The sequence below is a fragment of the Pinus tabuliformis genome, chromosome 7 (assembly GCF_031772625.1).
Source record: "Pinus tabuliformis cultivar Carrire ecotype Pingquan chromosome 7, CPIR1, whole genome shotgun sequence".
Lineage (NCBI taxonomy): Eukaryota > Viridiplantae > Streptophyta > Pinopsida > Pinales > Pinaceae > Pinus > Pinus tabuliformis.
The window spans coordinates 534,167,907-534,185,046 of NC_142293.1; positions in this window are offsets into that span (position 1 = coordinate 534,167,907).

The window sequence follows — 17,140 nt, forward strand, 5'->3', positions numbered from 1 at the left end:
CAGCCAAATTCGTGGAGAGTATTTTTAGGAAGGTGTTCCCTTCATTTATGGGCCCTTACCTCAAATTCTCCACCATCAGCTCAGAGTTCAAGGGCCACCAAGTCAATTAGCACAAGGGCAGCCAAGCAAGTCAAGTAGGACTGCTGTTAACTACAAGTTTTGGGCAGCTGAGTCCCTAAAGTTTAGGAGGACTATTGGGGTCCTCAATTTGTATAAATAAGAAGGCTTAGGGCCTCATTTTGGTTAGCTAGTGGTTAGTCATTTTTTGTTAGCCAGTGGTTAGTCATTTTTGTATTCATTTTGTAGTCATTTTGTAGTTCGATTTTTAGGCAGTAGATTAGCTTTGCTTTCACCACATTTTCAAGTTCTCCTTATGGGCAGTTTTTGGAATGTAACATTTCTTTTGATAAATAAAGATGAATCCAACTTTGCACCAGCTCTAAATCTCTCTTAGGAGGCTGTAGCTCTTGGGTTTGGGCCCATCTCAAGTGCCCAGTACCTCCTTTGTTTATTTTCATGTGTCTTTGTTGCATTCTTATAATAAAATCTGCTATTCAGATTTGAATATTGTGTTGTTGTTTAGGTTTCTTTTGATGATTAAAAGAGGTTTTTCATGTTCAGATTTGCTTGATAGGTTAATCATAGGGAAGATCTTCATAAAAAGGCTACCAAACACCTTGGATCTCACCTCCCCCTCATTGGAATCATGAGCTGGGACCAATGTGACTTTGCTGCCAACAAAAATGTTGTTTTTCTTTGCCATGCAATTCTTAGTGTTGGAATCCTCTTTTGTAGATGCTGATATTAGTTGTGTTTAAATGATTCAGTTGATGATTTCTTAGTGGCATAAGTTATTCCATGCATTTCATTTCGAATAAACTGTTGTTGATTTCCTTTTGTTGTTACTTAGGTCAGAATAGAGTAAAGTAACTAGGTCATAGGTTTTATAAGTGTTTGTTTGTTCGGTTTGAAAAACCACTTGCAGAGTACCTATTACCCATCCTTAGCTACACATACTCCATCCAACCTACCTGTTTCATCCTTCACTTAGAACCCTTACCTTACATTTGCCTCATTCGCTTACTTTGCCATGATTCCCATCTTCTTGTGCAACATCGTTTCATCCCTCCTTGAACAAATCTCACCATCTGCGCCACTCCTCGACTCCATCCTCCAAGTCTTGAACTCCCCTACACCCCTATTTCACCTCCATACTTGTTCCTCCACCTTTTTCCCTCCATCCATTCTCCAAAATCCTCTTTTCAGAACACCCTGTAGAAAATTACAGAACATCCTGTAGAAATCTCTGAACATTCTGTAGAACCCCTGCAGACTTCCTGTAGAAGCTCACAAATGAGGTTTCTTGATAGCCAAACTTTGTGAAACTCCTCGAAAGGGTGTTAGGGACTCCTTAGACCCTCTCTGAACCTTCTCAACATTTTCCAAGCATTTTTCCTCCTTGATCCACCTCTGCACAGTAAAAAAAATAGTTAAAAGCACATGCATGATAACTCTAACAACTTATTCAAAAATACAAAAAGATGTTTTCTTCAAATAGAGGTAGTCTACGCACATGTATTTTACCTTCATAGAAGTAATGGCATCTCTGTCAGTAGATTGCATGCTCTCCTTTGCGTTAGTAGGACTAGCTGGTAGAATTAGGGTTTGCTAGGGTTTGCGTTTCTTTTTGGCTTTCAGTTTCTTTCCACAAGTAGATTAGCTTCCTTTGAGTTAGCTTCCATCCATCAGTTAAAAAGCTTCTTCTAAGATCTCATAGAAGTTGTCTTAAGCTCCTAGCGGACTTGTGTCAGCTGACCAAGTGACAGCTGCAGCAAGAGCTAGTACTTGTGCATACAACACCGTCGCTTCCAAGTTTGTTACGAACTACCGGGCTGATAAAATTAAAGAAGGGAGTTCCAGGAGTTGCAGCAATATTGCTGCAATACTGGGGCCCACCACTTACTCAGCTAGATGGGAATTTTGTAGAGTCCTATAGCTTCTAGGAGTTCCATTGCCTCACGAATCTTCTAGGTACCCTTATAGTATCTCATTCCATATTTTTCTGCCAACTTTTGTTTATGTCTTCCAGAATGGATAAATAGGAATAACTCCCCCTCACAGTACCAACATGATCGATTTTATATGCATGCCCTTCTTTTTCCACTTGGAATTCACCAAGCCACTTAATGGACCTTCGTTATATGCATGTGAATTTTTTAATGATTATTAAATCATATGTTCTTATGTTTACCCATACATGGAGTCTCAATCCCCCAAAAAGTATACATTTTATGGATTTGCTTCCATTATATTTTTTTATTAACATGCATGTATTATCATAAATACATTCAAGTTCCTATAGCCTCAAACAGATATACAATTATCAACATGTGCTCTGGCATACTAGCCCCAAAACACAAACACACATGTACATGGGCGCAACGACCCTCAAAATAAATCCATGTTTCTCCAACTTCAGTTTCATATATACATGCTATCTACATTCTAGGGGTTGAGTAGGGGTTTTACATTCCCCTCCCCTTTATTTAGGCATTGTCCTCAGTGCATTATATATACACATATACAACAAGTTTATCCAAAAAAGAGGGTATTATTCCCTCATTACATTCTCATGCTACCATGTAGCATATTTGCAACTGAAATAGGTCCACTGCACCTTTACCAAGGTGACAGCTTGATTTCATAGCACCTTGACTTTCTCATCCAAAATCCACATTGGCTGGAACTGAAATTATACCTTGGGCTCCACTTGAATCATGTTCCAATAAATCACATGCTTAGCATTAGGAACATACTTTTAAAGCAATGAAACATGAAAAGCATTATGAATCTACATGGATGTTGGCAATGCAATCATATATGCCACTAGAACAATCCTCTCCAAGGTTTCAAATGGTCCACAATATCTAGTTGCCAACTTCACACAACTTCCCAACCTCAAGGAATTTTTACTTGCCTTCAATATTAAGAAGACATGGTCACGAATTTTAAATCCCTATTCAACTTATTCCAATCTGCATAAATATTCTTTCTATTCTGGGTAGCCTTCAAATCTGTTTAATTTCTATTACTTTCTCTTCCATTTCTCGGAGCAAATATAGACCAATAATGGCCCTGTCCACTAGACTATCCAAACTCACTTGTATGTGGCATTTTTTGCCAGACAAGGTTTCAAATGGGCTTGTCATCAAAGATGATTGGTACACATTATTATAGGAAAATCCCATCAGATGTAAATATTCTTCCCATTTCGATGGTTTTTCCATCACATACATCCTCAACATGTCTTCTATAACTTGATTAACTCTTTCTGTTTGACCATCTTATTATGGATGGTAGGCTATACTAAAATTTAAATAAGTTCCAAATCCCTTAAATATTCGTTTCCAAAAAATGGATGTAAACTTGGGACGTATTAGTTGTAGAAAACTCGTTGGGTGTTGTTATAGAAACTACAACCACCCTCCAAAATTTTTCCTACGCTTCGTTTTGGAGCCTCCCTACTAAATTCCTAGCAACTTATCTTATACTACCCAGGTACTTATGCTTTCATTTTTATTTTATATTTTTCTGTACAACTTGTTTTTTCTTTCTTGCTTTGTTGTCTAACCACAAGCTGACCTCTAACCTGGTTGCATCCGATTCTAGCACTGCCTTGACAATTTGCACAATCCTAGAGGGAAACCAACCTTGCTCTCAATAAATGCGCAGTTCAAGCCAACAGTGAGATTCGGTTCCATAATTTCACAGACTAAGATGGGGTTCTATCTCTGGTTGGGAATCTACACAGAGCATGAGAGGTAGCAAGAGCCACTCAACTCTAGAATTGCACAGAGCCAGCTAACATCTACCTTCAACTGGGAAATTACGTAGAATCTGAGAGGAAGCCCATAGCCACACAATCGAGAAATTTCACAGAACCTGCTATGCTCAAAAACTCCTCAGTGCATGAATGAGAGAGTTTCCCAGTCCTTCCCAAAATTGTGCAATCTTTCCAGGTAGTGCATGGAAATTTTCCCGAAAAGAAAGAAGCTAAGAGGAAAATCATCCCTAGGAAGTAGGGATCTATTATTAGTTTCCCAAAGGTGGCACATTGACATCTTTAGAATTTTCTCCCAAGTGTCATTGTTGTCATTGATATCAAGCATATGTGTCATGAATTCCATCTCAACTCTATGTAATGGATGCCTCTAGAGCTCAAGGATCCTTAGAAGCATTATCATCGCTTTTCGAGGTGAGTTTTGCTTTTATTTCCTTTTGCTGGTTATTTTGTCGCTTTTGTTTATTTAACTTTTAAGGGTGTTGTCTCACTCATTTTGTTGAATGACCATTGGTGTTTTCACTTGTTTTAGATTGTAGAAGTGTTGTGTCAAGTTATAGATTTCTTTTCTCAAGTGTCGCATGAGTTTTCCCATTTTTGCACCAACGACCACCGTTGCGGTGACTCACGCAAACCCTAGCAAACCCTAATTCTACCAGCTAGTCCTATTGACGCAAAGGCGAGCATGCAATATACTGACAGAGATGCCATTACTTCTATGAAGGTAAAATACATGTGTCTAGACTACCTCTATCTGAAGAAAACATCTTTTTGTATTTTTGAATAAGTTGTTAGAGTTATCACGCATGTGCTTTTAACTAATTTTTTATTGTGCAGAGGTGGATCAAGGAGGAGAAATGCTTGGAAAAGGTTGAGAAGGTTCAGAGAGGGTCTAAGGAGTCCCTAACACCCTTCCGAAGAGTTTCACAAAGTTTGGCTATCAAGAACCTCATTTTTGAGCTTCTACAGGAAGTCTGCAGGGGTTCTACAGGATGTTCAGAGATTTCTACAGGATGTTCTGTAATTTTCTACAAGATGTTCTGAGAAGAGGATTTTGGAGAATGGATGGAGGGAACAAGGTGGAGGAACAAGTATGGAGGTGAAATAGGGGTGTAGAGGAGTTCAAGACTTGGAGGATGGAGTCGAGGAGTGGCGCAGATGGTGAGATTTGTTCAAGGAGGGATGAAACGATGTTGCACAAGAAGATGAGAATCATGGCAAAGTAAGCAAATGAGGCAAATGTAAGGTAAGGGTTCGAAGTGAAGGATGAAACAGGTAGGTTGGATGGAGTATGTGTAGGTAAGGACAGGTAATAGGTACTCTGCAAGTGGTTTTTCAAACTGAACAAACAAACACTTATAAAACCTATGACCTAGTTACTTTACTCTATTCTGACCTAAGTAACAACAAAAGGAAATGAACAACAATTTATTCGAAATGAAATGCGTGAACTAACTTATGCCACTAAGAAATCATCAACTGAAGCATTTAAACACTACTAATATCAGCATCTACAAAAGAGGATTCCAACACTAAGAATTGCATGGCAAAGCAAAACAACGTTTTTGTTGGCAGCAAAGTCACATTGGTCCCAGCTCATGATTCCACTGAGGGGGAGGTGAGATCCAAGGTGTTTGGTAGCGTTTTTATGAAGATCTTCCCTATGATTAACCTATCAAGCAAATCTGAACATGAAAAACCTCTTTTAATCATCAAAAGCAACCTAAACAACAACACAATATTCAAATCTAAATAGCAGATTTTATTCTAAGAATGCAGCAAAGACACATGAAAGTAAACAAAGGAGGTACTGGGCACTTGAGATGGGCCCAACCCCAAGAGCTACAGCCTCCTAAGAGAGATTTAGAGCTGGTACAAAGTTGGATTCATCTTTATTGATCAAAAGAAATGTTACATTCCAAAAACTGTCCACAAGGAGAACTTGAAAATGTGCTGAAAGCAAAGCTAATCTACTGCCTAAAAATCGAACTACAAATGACTACAAAGTGAATACAAAAATGACTAACTATTGGCTAACCAAAAATCACTAACCACTAGTTAACCAAAATGAGGCCCTAAGACTTCTTATTTATACAAATTGAGGACCCCAATAGTCCTCCTAAACTTTAGGGACTCGGCTGCCCAAAACTTGTAGTTAACAGCAGTCCTACTTGACTTGCTTGGCTGCCCTTGTGCTAATTGATTTGGTGGCCCTTGAACTCCGAGCTGACGGTGGAGAATTTGAGGTAAGGGCCCATAAATGAAGGGAACATCTTCCTAAAAATACTCTCCAGGAATTTGGCTGCCAAGTGCTCATTTCAACCATTGACTTTGTCTCGAAATTGACCAAAAAGGCTACACAAATCACACATTAGACTTGCTGGCATAATGACTAACCCAATTCACTCTATTAGCATAAATATAATCAAAAACATGAAATAAACTAATGAGAATGGTGGATTAAGTCAAATTAGGAGGTTGAATGAGCCCAAATAATTATCCATTTTTGGGGCTCATCAGTAAGGTGCCCATGAAGATGGTGACATAGACCGAGGGATTGTAGGTGCAATGAAGGGTGTGCACCACTTTGGTGTAATCTAATGGGGAATGTGAGCATGTTGATTGGAGACTATCAGGGTTGGTACCTTAGTTGTGTGAGGGTTTGGAAGGGTACCTGGAAGAATCGTGAGGGCAGTGGAACTCTTAGAATTTATAGGACTCTGGAACATCCCTGACCCATTAGGATAGGGATTGATGGGGGATGTCATCCTATTGGTTAGAGGTTGTTAGGTTTGGTACCTTGGTTAGTTAATTGTACTAATCATGTACTAGGGTTTGGGCAATTTAATGCCCCATGGGGTCAAAGCCACATCTTAAGGGTGACCCACTGTGGAAATAAAATGAATAGTGTGGTTTATGGCTAGGTGGAATGTTGAAGGTATCCAACCAATTGGGCATAACTAGAAGATTCATATTTTCCTTTTATGCTTATTTTTTTGTAATGTTATATATGTTTTAGTGAATTGTATGTATATAATAATCATGTAGAATATGCTTGAGCATAAGTAGTGCATTCAAGTATGCTTTTAGATATTCACATCATTAGGTGGGGAATTTCCCAAAAAAGAGTATTTTTTTCAAATTATAGGTTACCAAAGATATCAGAGACAGAATTGGACCTCAAAGAGTCTAGAATAGGTCAGAAATGGGTCGAGGGACATTACAAAAGGCTTCATGTATCTGCATCTACTTTCCCACATTAACCAATTTTCATAGACATTTCCACATTAACATTCATTGCCCATATTCAATTTACTTTCTAAAGATGCAGATTGTGGGTCATTGTATGGAAAACTCTCCCACCAAAATTTACCCCACATGTTTTAGACTTATAATTTCCAAACTAGAGAAGACTTATCACATAGTTTTAAAACATTAATATGAACTGTTTTCATAAATTAAAATTTTATTGAGGAAAGAAGAAAATAAAGGCTTAAATTCCACACAATATTTTACCAAGTAAAAACATGAAAATAACATTTGTACATATTTCTTTCTTTCACTCGTTGGACAACTCTTGTCCAACCAAGGTGAATGTATCAATATTTCTTTACACTTAAATTTTACATAGTTACCACTTGAAATCTCTCCACTCAGAAACCTCAAATAATAATCATTGTGGGAGTTAGGCTATGTAATCAACAAAAGCCATAATATATATTAACTTCTCCCAATATTCTCATCAGGCCTTAAGACATTTCAAACCATTAAAATTTAATATTATATTTAGGTGAAAGAGAATACAATATAGACCATCCAAAATGTCCAAAGACATTATGCCAATGTTACATGCTTTTCTTGTAGGAAAACAAAGTCTAAGAAGTTACCATAAAATAGATACAAATGATAATTTAGAGAGCATGACATCGCAAAGGGTTCTTACACAACCCAAAATTCTCCTTAATATTTAAGACATCAAAAGGAATTTAATCTTCCTAGTTTAAATATGGGCTATCCTCCATTGTTGTCCCAAGTAGGGTATTAATCCTTCTAAGGTTGCCACACAAGGAATACTTCCAACTCTTATTGACCCAATTTTTAAATATATTCCAATTAATTCAAAAATATTACTACTATCCCAACAAATATACTCACAGTAAATTAATTTAAAAGGCTTCAAAGGCCCCAATTTAATTTCACAATAGGTTTGCAATCTTAATGAGTTCACTCGTGATTTATTTAATTAGTTAATTCATATGTTCTATGAATACTTTTCCAACTAAGTATTCACTATAAAACATTGACATTCCAAACATTACTCATGTTATTAAAAAAAAGTTGCATTAAAAAATATATATTCAATGCCCTTCCCAAAGAAACATTCAACCATTCACACATGAGTTCAAATTCCATCTCAGCAAGTAATAAAAACATTTTTGAATGGAATTCACGTGACTTACGGTATATAAAAATTCACAATTTTGAGAGATAAATACACTTTTGTGAGTTGATTTAATATTTCCTAGCGAATGAAGAATGGTGAGCCACTCTCCACTCAACCATAGGCTTGACTATGCTACAAATATCTTGCAAGTGTCCACCCCTACACTAGATCCAAATTCCTTAAGAGGAAGTTCACTCAAGGTTCAACGAATTCAATTTGGAGTAGAGAACATGAAGGACACTCTCCTTCACATATAGGAAATCAACGTTCAATATTTCAAGTATTGAGCCTAGGCATATTAACATTCATAGTATGGCCGCTATGGGGCTACACAATACAAAGAGAGTCCTTCACTCATCTAGCGGTCCCTCATTCCTTCCCTTTTATCAATTACTTATGTGCTAAATTAAGACCAACTATTCAGGAAATTATTATGTCCTCTAGCTCAAAATGAATAATTTTACATTATTTTCCTTTTCCAATTCAATAAGTTCACAATATCCACATATGTCTAATGTGACAAAATCCACACTGGCCATTCCAACATTATTATTCTTAACTACAAATTACAAAACATGGGGTTTAAAAAAGGGTGTTACATCACATCAATTTCTTGCACATCCTTACTTCACATGAATCCTAAAGTGCAGCATCATTGTTTTCACGTGTTCTTATAATTGAAAATCCATAATATATTTATATTCAAATAAGATTTTCTAGCCAACCATATACCCCAAGTAACTATGTTTGAAATGGATTATAATTATTTGAAATATTTTTTCTTAAACCATTTCCTCAAAGATTCTTCTATAACATCACTAAACCACTCATTTGAAACACCTGAAATTGTCTCTACCTCCTTCCAAATATAATAGAATATGGATAATGGATTAGAAAATGACATATGGGATCTACCTATACACAATGCACACATCACCATCTCCTATCTACTCCTCTACAATACTTCCCATGTTGATTCCTTATTCTTTAAACTATCTAGAGAAATGTTATAATATTTTTGTGGGATTTGAATTTCCAGATCTACCTATACTTCCAAATTAATGATAGAGTTTCCATTTCCCCGCTCAACCTAATATAATCCTTCTTTAGATTCTCAAGACAATCACTCCATAAAGTTGCGTTCCCCCCTTCCAAATAATTAACTATGTTAACCTATAATCTTGCTTCCAAATATCTCTGATGATTGAATCTCCCACGTTATTGAGGATACACAATCCTCCCTTTTGTATAATGTTAATCAAATATTTCATCAATCTTATCCTTTCACTAAAACCAAGTGTAAACATAGCACCAATCAGTAAATGTCCATGGACTCAATACTTCCATCTTATAATGTTCCTCCCAAATACTTCCTAAGTAAATAATTTCCCAAAAAACATCTACCCATGGGTTACCAAAATGATTAATATTCTTCAATCGCCACCCATAATTCTCCTTTGACCTAGCTATAATCTTCAATTTTACTAAAGTAATTCCATCATTATGTTTTTTCTTACACAAAAAGAATTTAAAACATGTCTTCTAATATTTGCAAGGCCTCTTTTATGTGTATATAAAAAGGAATTAAAAAAAAACATGCATAGCCTCCAACATAGATTTTACCAATGTCATCCTCCCATCCAAACACAACCATTTATTATAGCAAATATTAATTTTGGACTTGATTTTTTCAATGAGACAATCAAAATCATTTTTTCTATATCCATTTATTTTAGATATAAAACTTAAATGTTTGAAGCCATATTGAAACTATAAGAGTTTATGAGAAAAAAGGCTCAGCAACATATATGCTTATTATCTTGATCCATGCCATTAAAGAAGGTTGTATATTTTTGTAAATATAGCTCTATAATTATAGCTACTTCATAAGTATCAAATATTCCTATTTTGTCCTTAATTCCCTTACACTTCCATTAGAAAACAACAAAGAATTATCAACAAATAATAACTAATTCAATGATAAATCCCTTCCAATTTTGACCCATGTGATAATCCCTAGTCTTTTTGCTTCCACAATATCCCTACTGTAGCCTTCAATCACAATTAAGAAAACCAAATGAGATAAAGGATATCCTTACCTCAACACCCTAAACAATAAAAATAAATAAAAGAAATAGAAAATATACAACCCACTATCCATTTAACCAAACTAAATCCCACATGAAAAAGCATGATTCTAAAATATAACCCACTAATTTTGTTATACGCCTTGGATACATATAATTTCATAAACATTGTTGGTAAATTATTAATTGTTATTGAGTGATGACCTATTTTAACACTAATAACTTCATGTATTTATGTTCTAGCTAGAAACCCATATTTTTCTTGAGAGATAACTTATCAAAATATTTGTCTTTTAACTCTAACTACCAAAATTTTTGCTATGATTTTGTACACATAATTACAAAAGTATATGGGCACGAAATTATGAAAAGTATTGGGGTCAGTGTTTTATTGAATCAATGTTAGAATCATAGCACTAAAATCTTCTAGGATCTTCCAAAACTCCCAACTTCTTCAATTACCCTAATTAAGTAATCTTCCACTAAATCATATTAAATTTAAAAAAACACACTAGCAATCATGTAGACCTCTGATTTTATCCTTTTCAAAAGAAGCTAATAGATATTTTAATTCCTTTTTTGATATATTTTAAAAAGAGGTCATCCTCAAAATTGTGTATATATTTGTGTTGTACAACTCTCTATAAATAAACTAAAAATATGAAACTCTTAAATCTACTATATCTGAGGGAGTTTCCTTTATAATTTTTCATTTCCAAAATGATATTGGTTCTCTTCCTATGAAAGCAAAATTATGAAATAGCTCTATATTTCCATATTTCATTTCAAATTTATCCACATTGTTTTTTTCTATTTGGAATCCAAACAATCCTAATACCCTTTACCTCTTTGAAGGATGTTGTAAGCTAAAATGTGTTGATTCATTAACCATAACTTACCTATAATTTATTGATAGTTTATTCCTTAATCATAACTTACCTACTATTTCTTGATCATAACTTGACTATTACTTATTGTGGAAAATAACTTACTTACTATTTCTTGATCAATTCTTGAAATTCTTGCACTTCCATCCATTTGGTTTTATGATCCAGGGGATCAATAAAGTGCTAAAAAATGAAAGTGTTTAAAAGTGCTCGAAACTAGTGCCAAAACGTAGATCCCATTGCCATGAATCCAACACAACTTGAATCGCTCAAAACTGATATCATATGCTCCAAATATTGTGTTCTGATCATTTTCCTAACCAACTAAAATTATTGCAGGTTGAAGTACAAGACCATTGACTAGGCAATCCGTACGATGACTCAGCAGGTTTACTATGTACTTTGGGCCAATTGCAAGCTGCCAAGTGGTTATACGTGATTGGTTGAGAATTGCTGAAATTTGAATGGTTATGGTATACTTTATGTGGACCTATGAAAGGATGCCACGTGGCCCAGTCACAGGCTGCCATGTGGCACCCCAGGATTGACTAAAATTTTATTAACGGCCAAACTTGCCTCCACGGGGTTCGAACATGAGACCTCTTGCTAATCAACGTAGTGCTCTACCAACATGTTGCCAGTGGTACTTAACCATTTTAGTCCTCAATTGTTATTTGAAGTTTCAGCATTAATCCATTGGGGAATGGGGTCGGGGCTAAGCCCTTGGTCCTTGGTCAACTCACACCCACAGAACCATAGGGGGAGGAGTCGATGACTTGGGACTTAGTCCCGACCCAAGGTCATAATAAAGGGCACATAACCACGACAGAGGTAGAGATTAGTGCTCATATTAAGGGGCTTAAGGTAAGGCCCTCAGATGAGATCCAATGGTATACCACAAGACCACTGCCATTGGAATGGAGTGAGATTCAGAGGGGGGCTAAGGTTTAGCCCTAGCCTAGGACTTATGGGTAGCATCAAAACCATGGGCGGTGCTAAATCATTAGGTGTGGGATTCATGGGCCAGCCCCAGGCTTTGTTATAGCAATGGAACCATGGCCCGAGATTCAACGTCTATGCCGATGGGGGTGAGTAGTTAGCCCCAACCACCAAGCGCATGGCCCCATGTGGCCCAGTTTTTTACCATAGGGGTCATTGCGCATTTAAACGAATCAACAATTTTCACTCAAAATGGTGGGAATCTCATCAAGACTGGGTGAAAATGCCCCTCGGATGCATTTTCTAGTTTGTAGAGTAGTTAATAACAAAACTTCTCTAGAGCATAACATTCTTAGTTTTTGGCCAAATTGAGCCCAACAAGAGCCCATATTGGGGTTTTTGGGTGTTCTAGAGCCATTGGAGACATTATTTTTACATTTTGAGCATTTAAAGTCCATAAAATAACATATTAGAGCACTTAATAAAAGAGGCGCAACATTGGAAGTTGGACCAGGAGATGTAGCCTAGGAGGGGCGAACTCCTTTATCATTTTGTTATCTTGTGTTGCTATGTATCGTATATTTGTCTCTGTTTTTATGCTGCAAACTGAGTTTAAAAAACATTCATTTGTGTACTTCTTAAAATTGATCCATTGCCGAAAAGACATAAAAAACTACTTGCAAATTTTCTATAAACCTTCAAGTTTGTAATTTAGATCAGTTTGGTATCATAGCTCAAGGTTATTTCGAAGGTTTGATTTTGTTTACAAGTGTTTTCTGATGCTTACAAGGTTGAAGCTGAAAATAGGAGAAGGATTGGTTGTAGAGACAAATCCTCAAGTGGGTTTAAGGAAGCCACACATACCTCAAGCTTCACCAATCATGGCACATGAAGAAGGTCATAAGGGGATGTCTGAGGATGAGAGAACTTTCAGAAAATCTTTCTTTGAAATTTCTAAAATGGTGAAAGTTCTATTTGGAGAGAGAAACACAAGGTTGCAAGGAGAGAGCTCAAATCCTCCAAAATGTAATGGAGGATATAGTGAAAAACCTCCACCTCCACCTTTTTCTTCACCTCCATCTTCACCCTCATCTTCTTCTACATCAACCCCTTCACATACTTCTCCAAGAACTCCAAAGGGACATGGTAAAACTCCTTTGTTAAAGCTTGATGCAAAATTTGAATTGCCTATCAAGTACAATGGCGAAGTAGATGCTAAGAAATTGGATAATTGCGTTCGTCAACTGGAAGTCTATTGTAGGATTCAACAAATTGATGATGATTCCACTAAAATTCATCTTTCTCCTCTAAGGTTGGAAATTGTAGCACTCATTTGGTGGGAGGCCAATACTCAAGAGGATCTCAAGAAAAGTGGTGAAATTATTTCCTCTTGGAATGATTTTGTAGCTGCATTAAGAAGACAATTTTATCCATTAGCATACATGCATAAAGAAATAGTGGATTGGAAAAAATTTAGACAAGAAAAAGGTATGAGTGTTCAAAGTTACACCCAAGAGTGTAGAAGAAGAGTGTTCATTTTGGGTGTAGATTTATCCTCTCAAGACACTCTCCTTAAATACATAGGTGGTTTACATAGTTAATTAGGCATACAATTCTTATGTTTAATCCTACAAAGTTAGATGAAGTTTGTGTATAGGAAACTCATTTAAAAGCAAGAGGGAAAACTGGCCCTCAAGAGACTAGCTAGAATCCATTTAAGTTTGGAGACAAAGGAAAGGGGAAGTTCAAAGGCAAGGATAAAAATAATGTTTCAATCAAGAAAGAGGGAGAAAAACTCACATGTAGACATTTTTCAAAGGAAGTCCATGATGAAGACCATTGTTGCAAAATTCATCCTAAGTTGAGACCCAAAAAATTTAACAAAAAGGTGAAAGAAAAGATTGCAACAACAACTCAACAAGATCTAGGATCTCATTCAGGAGATGAGACAAAAATCACAACCATGGGATTGAAAGGTAAGGATTCTATTGCAAGTACTATTTCTTCTAGAAAGACCATTGAAACTCAAAATTAAAAAGAAAGAATTCAACTTTTCCATATTAGAGTCATCTCAAAACCTAAAAAGGTAGATACTTTGTTTGATAATGGATCCCAATCCAACCTTATTTCAAAGCCATTGTCAAAAAACGAAACTTGTAAACCATTTCTCATCATAAACCTTACCCTTTGGGTTGGATATGTGATAATGCAAAATTGCAAGTGACAATAAAATGCATACTTAAGTTCGCCATCACTGCAAATTTTTTTGATGAGGTAAAACTTGTTGTAGTACTTCTTGACATATGTGAGATTGTTTTGGGAAGTCCATACTTATATGATAGGAAAGACATCTTTCATCACCATGAGAACAAGTGTCATTTGTTTAAATATGGGATTGATTATATTGTTAGAGCACATCGCAAGAAGTTGAATTTGTCTCTTGTGAATGCTGGACAAATGAAGAGGTTTGTAAATGCTAGTTATAATTTTGCATTATTAATGATCAAACACAAAGATGTTGAGGAATCTAAAGCTTTCCAAGGATGTGATATAAAACTCAAACATGATTTAGTTGAGGTTGTTAACACATGTGATAAGATGTTTGAGGAGTATGACATGTTTCCTCCTAAAAGAGGAAAATATCATGAAGTTCAATTGTAGCGAGATGCATCGCTTTTAAACATTGGTATGAACAAGATGCCAGTGTTATAGAATGCAGAGATCAAGAAGTAGATGAAAAATCTACTTGACAAAGGGATCATTAGGTCTAGTACATCTCCTTGTGGGTCTCCTAATGTTTTAGCTTTGAAGAAAGATGGTATATGGCAATGGCGATCACGGTGTGTGGATTTTGGAGCTTTTAACAAAATCACGATAAAGAATCGTTATCCTCTTCCTCGCATTGATGTTTTGTTTTAAATCAATTGAAAGATGTTGTTTATTTCACTAAGTTGAACTTGTGAATTGGTTACCATCAAATAAGACTTGTTGAAGGTGATACATGGAAAACCGCTTTCAAGACAAAGTTAGCTTAATTGCATGCTTTGACAAGGGTGAAACGTGTCTCTCAATGGGGATGAAAGCAGCAGAAAGCCTTCAATGCATTGAAAGGTAAAATCAATACAACATCAATTTTTGTGTCAGATATAAATTAGCCATTACAGATTCAGTTGGTGAATCAGATGGTACAAGAACATTTGGTGAAGAGTTAAGCCAAGTACAAGGCTAGACATGATAATCATCGTGTTGACCATAATTTTTAGGTTGGAGATGAAGTAAGTCTTTGCATCAACAAAGAAAAGCTGCAAGGTGAAGAGAAATTGAAATTGTATGAGCCTCCTTTGATTGAAGATCAAGGAGAGAATGTTTAGATTCCTTAAATAGAATATTTCTCTCATGAATATCTTGAAGAATTGTGACAAGATACTATCCTTGATAAGAGAACAAAAACTTCAAATCAAGGGAACGTGGAGTACCTTGCTATGGGACTCAAAGGTACAAATCCAAGAAAAACCAAATGATTGAGATTGGAAGGGTGAGGGAACTTTAACCTCATTTATCTGTTGACTGAAAATAGTCTTTTGTTGTTCCAAAAGGTTCCAGTGGGGAGGAGTGATCCAAGAGGTCAGTAAAGTGCTAAAAAATGGAAGTGTTCTAAATTGCTCGAAACCAATGCCAAAATGTATATCTCGCCACCCTGAATCCAAGGCAACTTGAATTTTTCAAAATTGATATCATATGCTCCATATATCGCGTTCTGATCATTTTCCTAAATAACTAAATTGTTTACAAGTTGAAGTGTCAGACTGATGATTGGGCAGTTTGTACAATGACTTAACAGACTGACTATGTAGGTTGACTATGTACTTTGGGCCAATGGCAGGCTTCCAAGTGGTTATACGTGATTGGTTGAGAATTGTTGAAATTTGATTGGCTGTGGTATATTTGGACCTATGAAAGGATGCCACGTGGCCCAATCATGGGCTACCATATGTCACCCCAGGATTGACTAAAATTTTGTTTAAGGTTGAACTGGTTTCCACGGGGTTTGAACGCGAGACCTCTTTCCAATCAACGTAGCACTCTACCAACGTGCTGCCAGTGGGACTTAACCACTATAGTCCTCAATTATTATTTGAAGTTTAAATGTTGATCCATTAGGGAATGGGGCTGGGGCTAAGCCCCTAGCCCCTGGTCACTTCACACCCACAGAAACATAGGTGGAGGAGTTGAGGGCTCGAGGCTTAGTCCTGGAGCAAGGTCATGACACTGAGCACATAATCATGGTGGAGGTAGAGATTAGCGCTCACACTAAGTGGCTTGGGGTATGGCCCCAAGATGAGATCCCATGGTAAACCACAGGACCACCATCATCGGAACGGAGCTGGATGTTGAGGGGGCTAAGGGTTAGCCCTAGTCTAGGTCTTATAGGTAGCGTTGGAACCATGGGCGGTGCTAAATTGTCAGGTGTGGTATTCAGGGGCCATCCCAAGGTTTTCTAACAACAATGGAACTATGGATCAGGATTTAAGGGCTATGCCGACGAGGGTGGGTGGTCATCCCGAACCCCTAGGCGCATGGCACCATGTGGCCCAGTTTTTCTGCCATATGGGTCTTTGTGCATTTAAACAGATTGACAACTTGCACCCGAAACGACAGGAATCTCATCGGCACTGGGCGAAAATGTCGCTCGACGGTTCTTGGAAAGGCAGAATTATAAGAAAAGTTAGCAAGGGAGTCTAGTTTGTAGATCAGTTAACAACACAACTTCTCTAAAGCATAACTTTCTCAGTTTTTTGCCAAATTGAGCCCAACAAGAACCCAACTTCGGTTTTTTTGGTGTTTTAAAGCCATTGGAGACATTATTTTTACATCCTGAGCATTGTAAATCTATGAAATCACTTATTTGAGGACTTAATGAAAGAGGTACAACATTGGAAGC